Genomic DNA, 10,663 nt, shown 5'->3' with positions numbered 1-10,663 from the left:
ATCGATCTCATTCTGACAGCTGGAGTTTGTCTCAAATGCTTTTAAATAGACGGCAGCCTTAATATCCGCCTTGAATTATCTCTCGCTTCGATACGCCGAACACTCAGGGAGTAATAATACTCAGGAAATTTCACTCACTTTGGTTTTTCTTCTATTCCGTAACACAATAACTCTACAGGTGTTGGAAAGAAAACAAACGATTTGAATCGAGGGAGCGTAAATATACAAATGCACTCTAACGGCGGAAGAGTTTTTTCGTGAAAAAAATGTATGTGATCAAAGGGGGTAACGTTAAACTGAATTTCGAAAACTTCTCCCATCATCTCTTCAAGTATTATTCCACGGGTGCTGTAGCGTGTCGCCTGGTTGTTTCATAGTTTACATCGTCTGTATTTTCGATATCTCTCTCGTTGTGTAAGTACTTAATACATCGCATATTATGCAAGGCGAAATGAAATGAGACTGTGAATTGCCGTCTTCCCCTCTAACCAGCAGCGAGAAGAAACTACCCGTACTCAACTTAGTCGGTAACAAATTACGACCGTGATTAGTTCATTACACTCATAGAAACATGTTTAGATCGCATGCCAGTCGTCCATTCCAGCCGATTCTGATTTAATTGTATGATAATAATGTTGATAAATGCGTGGTTTATAAATATCGAAGGAAAGTAACCCGCATTTCTCCAAGTATAGAGACACGCTGGTTATCGGCAGATATAGCAAGCAGTAAATCGGACTTGTTTAATTAGAATACCTCCCTGTGTCTCTCTCCACACTAGTTTTTCAGAGCTTTTCGATTTCTTTCGTTTGTTGAAAGTCGTTTATTCGCCAACTGCAGACGACGTTATTGATTTCTTTCGACATTCAATTCAATTTACGACCGTCTCGTTAGTCGCACGAAGGTAGGGAGGCCATTTCATTTCATTTCACGCGGGATGGTTACTCATGGTTTTCGCGAAATATCGAATGCGCCGAATTGTCATCTTGAGATGAATTAGGCTATAATGAGTATAATAGACAACTGAATTTCGGATGGAAGTTAACTCTATCAACCTGCAGGGAAAGATTGAATTTCAAAAACCAATAAAATATAAAGCATCGCTATTTCAGGATTTCTGAAAGGTTTCTGATTGAAGCATTAAAAAAACCGCACAATTCCGACAATTTAGTTTATACTTTTTTTGCGATGACATGATCCAAATCCGATTGAAAGGTAACTTATTCTTGGTCGATTGTGATGTGCACACGAAATATATTGATGTCAAGGTCAGCTAACAAGTCGCTTTACGTTTTTTTGTCGCATTATTGAATACAATCCATTTACACCGGAAGTGGCTTGTGACAGCGCACCATAGATCGTCACGTTCACTGTATTTAGTAAGCCATGTTTCCTTACTTGAGGAGATGCTGCGTACTCCTTCCGGACCAACGACTGGAGCTAAAATATTGATTTTTCAATAAATGTTAATTTTGCAATGCGATTTTTTCCTGTAGTTACCACAGGTATAGGGGATTTAATTTGTGACCCACTGGGATGTTTTGAACATTAAAGGTCAAAGCTATCAAAATTCAGCTATACAGCGAAATATATATCATAGATTATATTTTGGTGACTACAGCAATATTCAACAGCAAGAAAAATGACATAAGAATTTTTGCGAGAATTAGAAATGATACACGTTAGTTTTCATCATCATGCAGTGAGTCAGTTCCACAACCATAGTGAAGCGGCTTCTAGTTTGAAACTCATGCTATTCTCTGAAAACCAACAACCTATTGGTCATTGACCTTCATTATATCGATTATCATGGAATAATACTCCCGAGGGTGGTATCGTTCAGTTGAGATGAGGCGATTTCCTCGCGGAGCATCGATGGACATTGCTCCTTAAACCTAACTGGGAAAACTAATGACAAACAGCGTCATTAACGCGCCTATAAACTGTACGAAAGAACATCAAACCTTTCCTAGCGGAACATTCTCAGTTTGTGGCTATTTCCTCATGTAGTATATGCACGAATTTAAGCGTTTCTACCCAGGAAACGCACCGTTTGGAGGCATAAAGTAACTTGGCCAATTTATTCGCTATCGATCTAAATAAATATTGCCGCTTATCTGTGTTCAACAGAAGAGCAAATTCGATTGATTGTCGCCACATCTGTTCTGATGGGAACTAAACGATGTAAACTTGTCTTCGTAACAGGCATAAGTGAGTGAAACATTTTTTTGAATTACGACAATCGATGGTTCGAGACTTGCAATCATCGATAGAGTGACGAACGAGTTTCCTGCCTGCCAGGCCGCATGCGTAGCCCGAGGCAAACCGCGTTTCTCGCGTTATAGCGTCGGATGTGGCTTCCGCGAATTGAACTAGACTAAGGCAATTTTCGAAACTTTAAATACGTAAATAAATCTCGTATAAAGCGAAGATGACGAGGAGACAAGATCGAATCTTAGTCGTTGATGATGTTGGCTGTGTTATTTCCATTAAAGCCCCGAATCGAGACTCAAGATTACAGAATCCGATACAATTCGTCGTAAATTCCGCATAAAAATCTACTTTGTACCTCTCAATTCTAACAACGAAGGATCATTTGGACGGATATGACGTCCGATGTTTGTGTTTCAGACTTTCTGTTGTTCCCTTGAAGCTGTGAAACCCGGTGGCATTCATAAACATTTATGATGGTGACGAATCGTCTTGTTTACTGTGCCTTGTTTTAAACCACGACCAGAACACGATAAATCAAGTAAGGGGGAGGGGGAGAAGTCGAGTACAGCAATCGACTATCTAACGAAAGCCCGAGTGACTGTCAACTTTTAGAGAGTTTACAGTTGATTTGCTGGCACCGTGTTGAACCATAAATTTCATCACGTATCAGTGACCAGAAATCCCGGGAATCATGCCTCAACATTATTGGCTTTGTTTCTGGCGAAAGGACGTATAAATATACCGGATATATTCGCGGCTGCGGTGTCATTTTTTCCATTAGAGGCTCACCGTACATTAGGCAGGATTGATTTTCGTTGGTTCTATCCTCACTGGCAGTAAATCTTGACCGGTCTCGTTTACCAGAGCGTTTACACTACATTACAGAGGCGATTTTTCATCTTATCAGGATAAGGTTCGCTAGCTCGATAGAGCTAGAACTGACTTCTTGCCTTCAATGTTGCTCGAAAAGAAAAGTTTGATACCAGGAGTGGGGTTCGAACCCACGCGGACATTCGTCCATTGGAACTTAAGTCCAACGCCTTAACCACTCGGCCATCCTGGTAGATATATGTGCTGATTTCAAAATCTGTTGAAGTTAATCAATGTCATCTACTTCCAGGAAGAAGCATTTATTCATATATTCACCCATTCACTGCAATAATCTATTGTTAGTAAGGGAATCCCCCTTATCATATCTTCGGGCAATCTATAAAGATTTAGGTTATAACTTTCACTCAGTTGGTCTAGAATTGTTTTTCTTTCACAGATTAGGTTGTACTATTTGGAGCGTAGTGTAACGACTGACACATCTACTGTGTTCGGACTTTAAAACCTAATACCTACGGTTAATTCGACGTCCCAGAAAATCTTATCCAACATTTTCATCCATCAACGAAAAGACGCTTTGTTCAAATCTCATTAACTTGGCTTTACCCTGCACAAAGAGCGCACACGCCACGAGCTTCATTTTTAAAAAGTAATTTTACAGTTAAGTAAACATTACGTTCACGACGACTTTGTCGCCTTTGGTGTCATACAGAGTACTGATAAGCGCGTCATTACTGAATACCACATTGCTGGTTGAAATTCGACACAAAGACCGGGCGAATTTCAGGTGCCAATAGCTTGTGGGTGTGTTTATAAGCGAGCAATACAATATATTCCTTTTCGAGGGCACCGATATCATGAGTTTGAAGGGAACATATAAACATATAACGCTCCTACCTCTGGTGGTCATCTCTTGTGATCGTTGAGGCGATAGGACTCAAAAAACATCAAAGACTAGAAAAAATAACGCATACGACGTCCATTGATCTCGCTACGGTACTCGGTCACGTGTATGTCAATACCTTTTCATTGATAAGAATAGATAACGTGACGAGTAGTACCAAAAATAGATAAAGAGGAGACACATCCTCTTTATCTATTTTTTTGTAGTACTATATAGGTTAACTATTTTATTTGACGCACGAGCTTTTGCTTCAAATGTATAGTAGCTTCATCGGGTGAATGCCTTATTCTAAGCTCGTGCGTCAAATAAAATAGTTAACCTATAAAGTACTAATTGTCTCGTTATTTCACTCTACACTCGGTTAACACGGCTACTCTACGAATCTTCTCATCATCATTGATAGGAATGTTTACCGTCAAAACAAAAAGGGTGTCTCGGAAACTTCGCTGTGATCAAGATGAGAATTTCTTTCTCGTTTATTCTAAAATTCTTTTGGGACTTTCCTCATAACGGACTAATTAGCTAGAACTTAATTGACGCGCCTTAACGTGACCTTTAAGTCGTAAAATCTAATGAACGACCCGAATCGGGCGTGAGTAGATGACAGTCAAATATAACCGCATCGTCACGATATGGGAATTATTTCCTTCGTCGAAACGATGCCCTAAGGACGTCACTTGGGTCGTCCGGGGGACAAGGTGTGCCAGTTATCTATTATTCCCGTCGCGTGTTCAACGCACATATAAATCCAACTTATGCATCATTCTCGTGATTACTTCATCAAAGCTGCAAGATTTGAATTATCCATAAATACTGCTACATCCCTAAATTGATTTTGCTCGGATAAGGACACGTCTCTTACGCATTCCAGTTTTCTACCGATGCTGTTGATGATGACGATGATGGAGATGATGGTACGAACGATGATAATCTCCCGGTGGAAACTGGCTCATTATTTCTGATTAGCTTTTAATAATCAACTATAGATCACACACGCGAAATCAAAACCAAACACGCGAACTAATAGCGTAAGGCAATTACGTATAAGATACCCGGATTTTAATCATTATATAACAGTTGTATTGTATAAACTAGCGTTCATCCATTAATTAGCTTGTAAAGCGTTTTTACGAGGATATTTTTTTGTCGTCGTTAAGAAGAATAATGATTTCACTGCGAAAAACCGAAATTGTTAAATCGTGCTGAAATCTATATCGCATCATTTGGAAAAATCGATGAAGAAATGGAAACCCGATTGGCTACCAATTTTGTGTTCGAGTGTAGATGAGGCAGCGAGTTTTTTTTTGTTTGTTTTATGAAGGAATCTTATTTCGCCCGAATTGATAGCAGTTTTCGTGCCGAGAATAAACCTAGCGCTACTGATGCATGTTAGTCTGAGGTTATCTTGCGTGCATGCGTTCAATGGATGCGATCTACGATAAACTCGTCTATAGAAATTTAGAAAGATATTCACAAAAGTTGTAATTATTTTAACGAAAACTTCTTCTAACACTGGTGCAATATTGCTTAGTATTCAAGAATGCCGTCACAGACGATCTGTCTCTGAGAATATCGGGTGGCGTCATCTTCACGGATAAACGACCCAACTGCCAGAAACAGCACCACGAGATAAATAGCGCTCGGCGTTCGGCTGCGTGCTAGGACTATTTGTTACATGCTTCTAATGAAAAATGTCGGCGGCGAAAGCTACAAATCTCAGAAAGAAACGAATTATATAGAAAATCTTCCCGGCGTCTATACAGAGCCTAGCATAGCTATGTTTTGGTGCTGATTGGCAATAATTTCACGCACGCTCGTTGCTCGTTATGTATCAATTCATAGAACTGTCCAAAATACAAATCTAGATCGAATCTCGTCCGTCCCATTGACATCGCCGTTCTTTTCTATTCTTTTTTTTATCGAAATCCCAATTCCCTCAATCATTTTGAAACTCTGTATGTGGCCATGTATTTTGCTTGTGCTTAAAACTCTGATATATAATTAACTCGATCGATGACATTTTCCTGATTTGTTAACGAAAACCGTGGTATTAACTATACACACTAACTGAGATATCGTGACCGAAAAAAAAACAATGGATGCGTAAACACATTAGCCTAATCCACAATTGTCAAAATGGATGGCGATTGATTTTTTGAGTATGAGTAAATTGCTTCCTTCAGGAAAACATCCTGCTTCCAATGGTAACCCATTAGTGGCGGCATTTCGTGAGTTCGAATCGTTCTCCAAACGAAGCGACTTTATTGAACGTATTTGTGAAAGTTGTGTCCGACAGAAGGTTTTTTCCCGTAAGTTATCTAATGGAGTATAAAGAAGAAACGGCCTTGTGCGCTGCGCTTCGTGACATTCGTGGAGATCTATATTTACTCGAACGACATCTGCAACAGTATAAGTCTGAGTTAACAGGTCAAGGTTACTGCACTCGGAGGTTGTAGCATATATCACATTATATACTTTAATACTACCCCCTGCTCTGTGAGAATAAAACACCGAACGAGGTTTGCAGAAAAATATACTTTTGTGCAGCCTCTAATAAATCTGAGTTTTTATCGAGTGGTCAGCGATGTACTGGGCAACGCTTTGGTGTGATTGTCGGCTAGTTTTTCTCGCTTTTAATTTCACGAGTCATTCGGCCGCCGAGCTCATCGTGTTTGTTGCGTGTCTAGCTCTCAACGCGGCTGTCAAGAGACCTTACCGTCCGCGCAGTGAAAGGACTGCTCGTAATTTGTTTCGTGGCGTCGTAGAAGTGTCTGGTTGGATATTAACCGAGATGAGCACGTTGCACATTGAGATTGGTATTGAATTAGACCACCTCCGCAACTGCCCCGATGATTGCTAAAGGGAAAAAGGCAATGATAAATGGACGCACATTCGCTGGCTTTGGTGACGATTTATCAAGCGATCTACGCATTTGCACGCCTCGCTTTCCAGTGTCACTGTCCTCGCGACTTTTTAAGAACACATTTCGGTCACAGATGAAGCTGTACATTTTGTCGTTTTACAGATATGGATGTATGTAGTTGACTTATTACTGAGTTGATTCTATATCATCCTCCAGTTGACAGTACGTACGACCTTTTTAATGCGATTTTGCCATCGTGTATATAAAAGGGAATCGGATGCAACAATAACTGTAGATTGGGATTCTCGCAGTAAAGGGCGTGTACTCAGTACGATTTCCTGCTACAAACTCGCAACAATCTCGTCGTCGCATCGAACAATACTGAAGCGGATGAGAGTTTTCGAAGGCAGCAGTTTTATTGGCTGAAACTATTGTGCGCCGCCATGTTGCTAATGACATGGCATTCAACACGCATCTTTTCTATGACGACGTTCAAACTGCAAACTTGCACTTGCCGATGTTTTACAGCCAATCACATAAACTTCGTAACGGAAAGTCAGCCAACCAATTACTGCTGTTAGGCCAACCATTCACTACAAATGGCAATAATTCTAAGTTGCAAACCGTAAATCGCGTATCGGATTTATGGTTGTCTTATGTCGGTTGTCTCCTCGGAGAAGGTGTGGGAAGCACACATCACTGTACCCACTGCGCACATAAACAAAGAAATATGGATTTGTAAATGAAATGGTGGCGACGAGTTGTCACTCAGTATCTCAGAGGATTGGAATAGATAAATATTGCAATAACAGAAAAAAATTACATCATTAGCGAGGGAAATGATATAAATGCATGCCCACAGTTATTCATTTATAATACAAATGGTATTCGTCGACATTACGACCATACTCAATCAAGTTCTTTTAACAGTCCAGTCTGATTGGACTAAAGGTTAGAACGAATCACCGTCCCTTTTTTTCGGTACAGGGTATTACGTTATCTGTTATCGCGTGTCTCGTACGGAGAGGTGACTATGCTTTATTAATTGATGGAAATGTCGCGTGAGTAATCCTTCGAAGACGATGTTAACTGCATGTACCAGTATCCTACCGATGGCCTTCCCAACCAACAGCCAATTCATTAGTTCTAGTACGAATCGGTCAACACGTCTTTCTTCTTCACTCTTGTGCCGTACCTAAGTTGGGTTTTATTTGGTCTGGCGAGTCGCTGCCCTTAGATTAAGGGGGATTTCCGATATGAAATATGTCGGATACATAATTTTCAGCCAGGCGCAATGGAAAGCAGTCTAGTTCGTCTATCGCGATTGTGCAACTCGCTATTTATGAAGCACCGGACGTTGTGGTAGACGCGTTATCTGCGGTAGTTAGCGTGACCGTCGACATCGCCGAGAAGCAAAGAATGGCTCGATTTGGTAAATGTTTAATTAAACGGTAAATACAACAACGACCGAAATGACGACGGAAAGTCCTGCATCGGTTCAATAATTAATTATACCGTGACGACGATAACTTTCAGGGTCGTAGACGGTATAAATCATCGCAAGAAAAGCTTCCAGCAAGATGGGGGATAATGACAGACCGTCAGGGAAATTATACTATGTAATGGTCTAACGGATGATTTAAGAAGTAATTGACGGCCTATTCAATTTTTATCATCGTTGTACGTTGATTATCATCGGACATAAATAGTCGTTTAGCGACTCGTCCGTGGCGTATTATATTCCACGTATGGTCGTATTACGTACGTTCCGGGTGCTCTCCCCGCATGATCTACGTTGGAAATAATCGCTTCCGGGCATAAAATATCGAGACTTTCAGGATGGTGAAAATAGAAATACGTAAACGAGACAATGCACTCGATTTTTCAGTATACGGAATGAACAAACTGTTCGTCAATATTCATGCGATCTGTTATCGCAGTTCCGAGACCCGAGGCTTAAACGCGCAGCAACGACGTCATCAGGTCCTGTAATGTTACTGGATATTACATTGTAATCGATGGGTTTGACAATAAGTTCAAATCAAATTGCTGAATTCGTTAACTTACTTAAGAGCAACTGGGAACTGAATAAAATTGATCCAATCCTTCTATTTTATTTCCTTTTAACGATGAACCTAGTCCGTTGTTGCAGGTCCAAGCTAATCTTCAATTTGGACGTATTATTGATTTCGTTAGTCAGTACTAATTAATGGATGCCATTCAGTGAGATTGTTGTTGCCCTTGAGTAACGAGGTTAATTCTGTACCATATAGGATTTAGCTAATTACAAATAGACTCAAAATCCATCGTTTTTATATAGCTCTCGGGTAAATGATTGAATGTGAGAAATTCTCGATCGAAATAACTGATGATTCTTTTCTGCTCGAAGCGACAATTGAGAATCAGCATGGCGTGGCTATTAATCGTAACGGTTGACACTAATAACTGGCTACGGGCAGACGAGACCTTCGTTTATTTTACAGCTGGGATCATTCGAAAAATTCTAATTAATTCAAATACTCGTTAACCGAAGGAAATTAATTGCGCTGAATATACCCGGGTGGCTTTCGGAAAAGAACGATAAAGAAGTTACGGACGCTATAAGAACTTCTGAAATGAAATTACACCACGACAGCGAACATAATATGAGTGAATTGAAGTCTGCCACTGCCCGCTAGACATTTAAGAATGTCCCCGTCTGATGTACTTTGAAATTAGACTAAAACCTTTCAAATTTCGTCTGGAAAATTCAGCTTTTAACTTTCTCGAAAGAAATTCTTGGAAAGGCGATTTAATCATCAGAAGAATTCGATGCTTCAGCCTCATATTCCTAGTCGACATCATCTTTAAATACTATCCGATAGTGAATAGAAGCCTTTGATTTTCACTCAGAAATAGATTTCCAGGATATCCACTTGGCTTAGAAAGAGGGAGAGAGAGAGAGTCGTAATTTCGAGTGGAGACAAAACTAAAATGGTAAATACCATGAAAGAAAAGGCCGATTTAAACAATCTAAGTATATCTATTAAACCGGCTTTGTTTGTCTGACCTTTCTAAATAACTCCCACGTATCATATTTCTAACAAGAACATAAAACAAACACCGTTTACTAGTTCAATATGAAACTACACGGGGTAATCTTAAAAAGTTGCTCGCAACAACCGTGTCCAATGACTTTACGCACGACCTATTTTCACTGCGGATGTCGACGTCGTTTAAATCATTGCTCGGATGATCACGAGTTTGTTTACGTCTGCTGAAAAATCATCGCAGTAATCGAACGTGTTTGTCTGCTATATCACAGACTGCGATATTTCATATATACCATGTTTTAGAGATCAAACGACGATCATTTTGGGTTTCACTCTCGACAAGTCTTATATCCTCTCTACCATTTTTGTGCTGTGGCAATGCCATCACGTCCTCGTCGAGAGAGAATACAAGCCTAACAGCTTAAAAAAGATTTATGAGCAGAAATTTCTGTTAAGGGTTTGTTTGTTTCCCTTTTCTGTGTTTTCTGCTTTATCAGTTCTTATCAACTGAAATAAAGTTCATTTAACAATCGAAACTTCACTAAAATATACAAATCCATCTCATATTCAGTGGAAATTCAATTTTCGACTGAAAGAAATTGAATTTACAATTGTTTAATTGTTTTTACACTTTTCATTGCGTAGTTTGTTCTATCGGCGGTGTATCTAATCATGTCACTGGAACAGGTTTTCACAGACTTGCGGGTCAGTGTATGGTGCGCAGAATAACAGGAAAATTGATACTGTTTTGTGTTGTTAATCTGTCTCAGAGGATGACGGAGGACGCTGACAGTTATCATATTTACAACACGAAAATACACG

The 10,663-nt window shown here is 39.8% G+C and overlaps 1 non-coding gene across 1 annotated transcript; it reads right to left on the bottom strand.

Annotated features, from left to right (window-relative positions):
• Positions 1–3,194: 3,194 nt before the first annotated feature.
• On the bottom strand, positions 3,195–3,277 carry Trnal-uaa (transfer RNA leucine (anticodon UAA)). The gene has a single exon. It is a non-coding gene; the product is annotated as a tRNA-Leu (tRNA).
• Positions 3,278–10,663: the final 7,386 nt, after the last annotated feature.

This window comes from Tubulanus polymorphus, chromosome 6, assembly GCF_964204645.1.
Source record: "Tubulanus polymorphus chromosome 6, tnTubPoly1.2, whole genome shotgun sequence".
Taxonomy (NCBI): domain Eukaryota; kingdom Metazoa; phylum Nemertea; class Palaeonemertea; order Tubulaniformes; family Tubulanidae; genus Tubulanus; species Tubulanus polymorphus.
The sequence above is the reverse complement of the archived record's forward strand: the minus strand, read 5'-3'. Positions and strand labels throughout refer to the sequence as shown.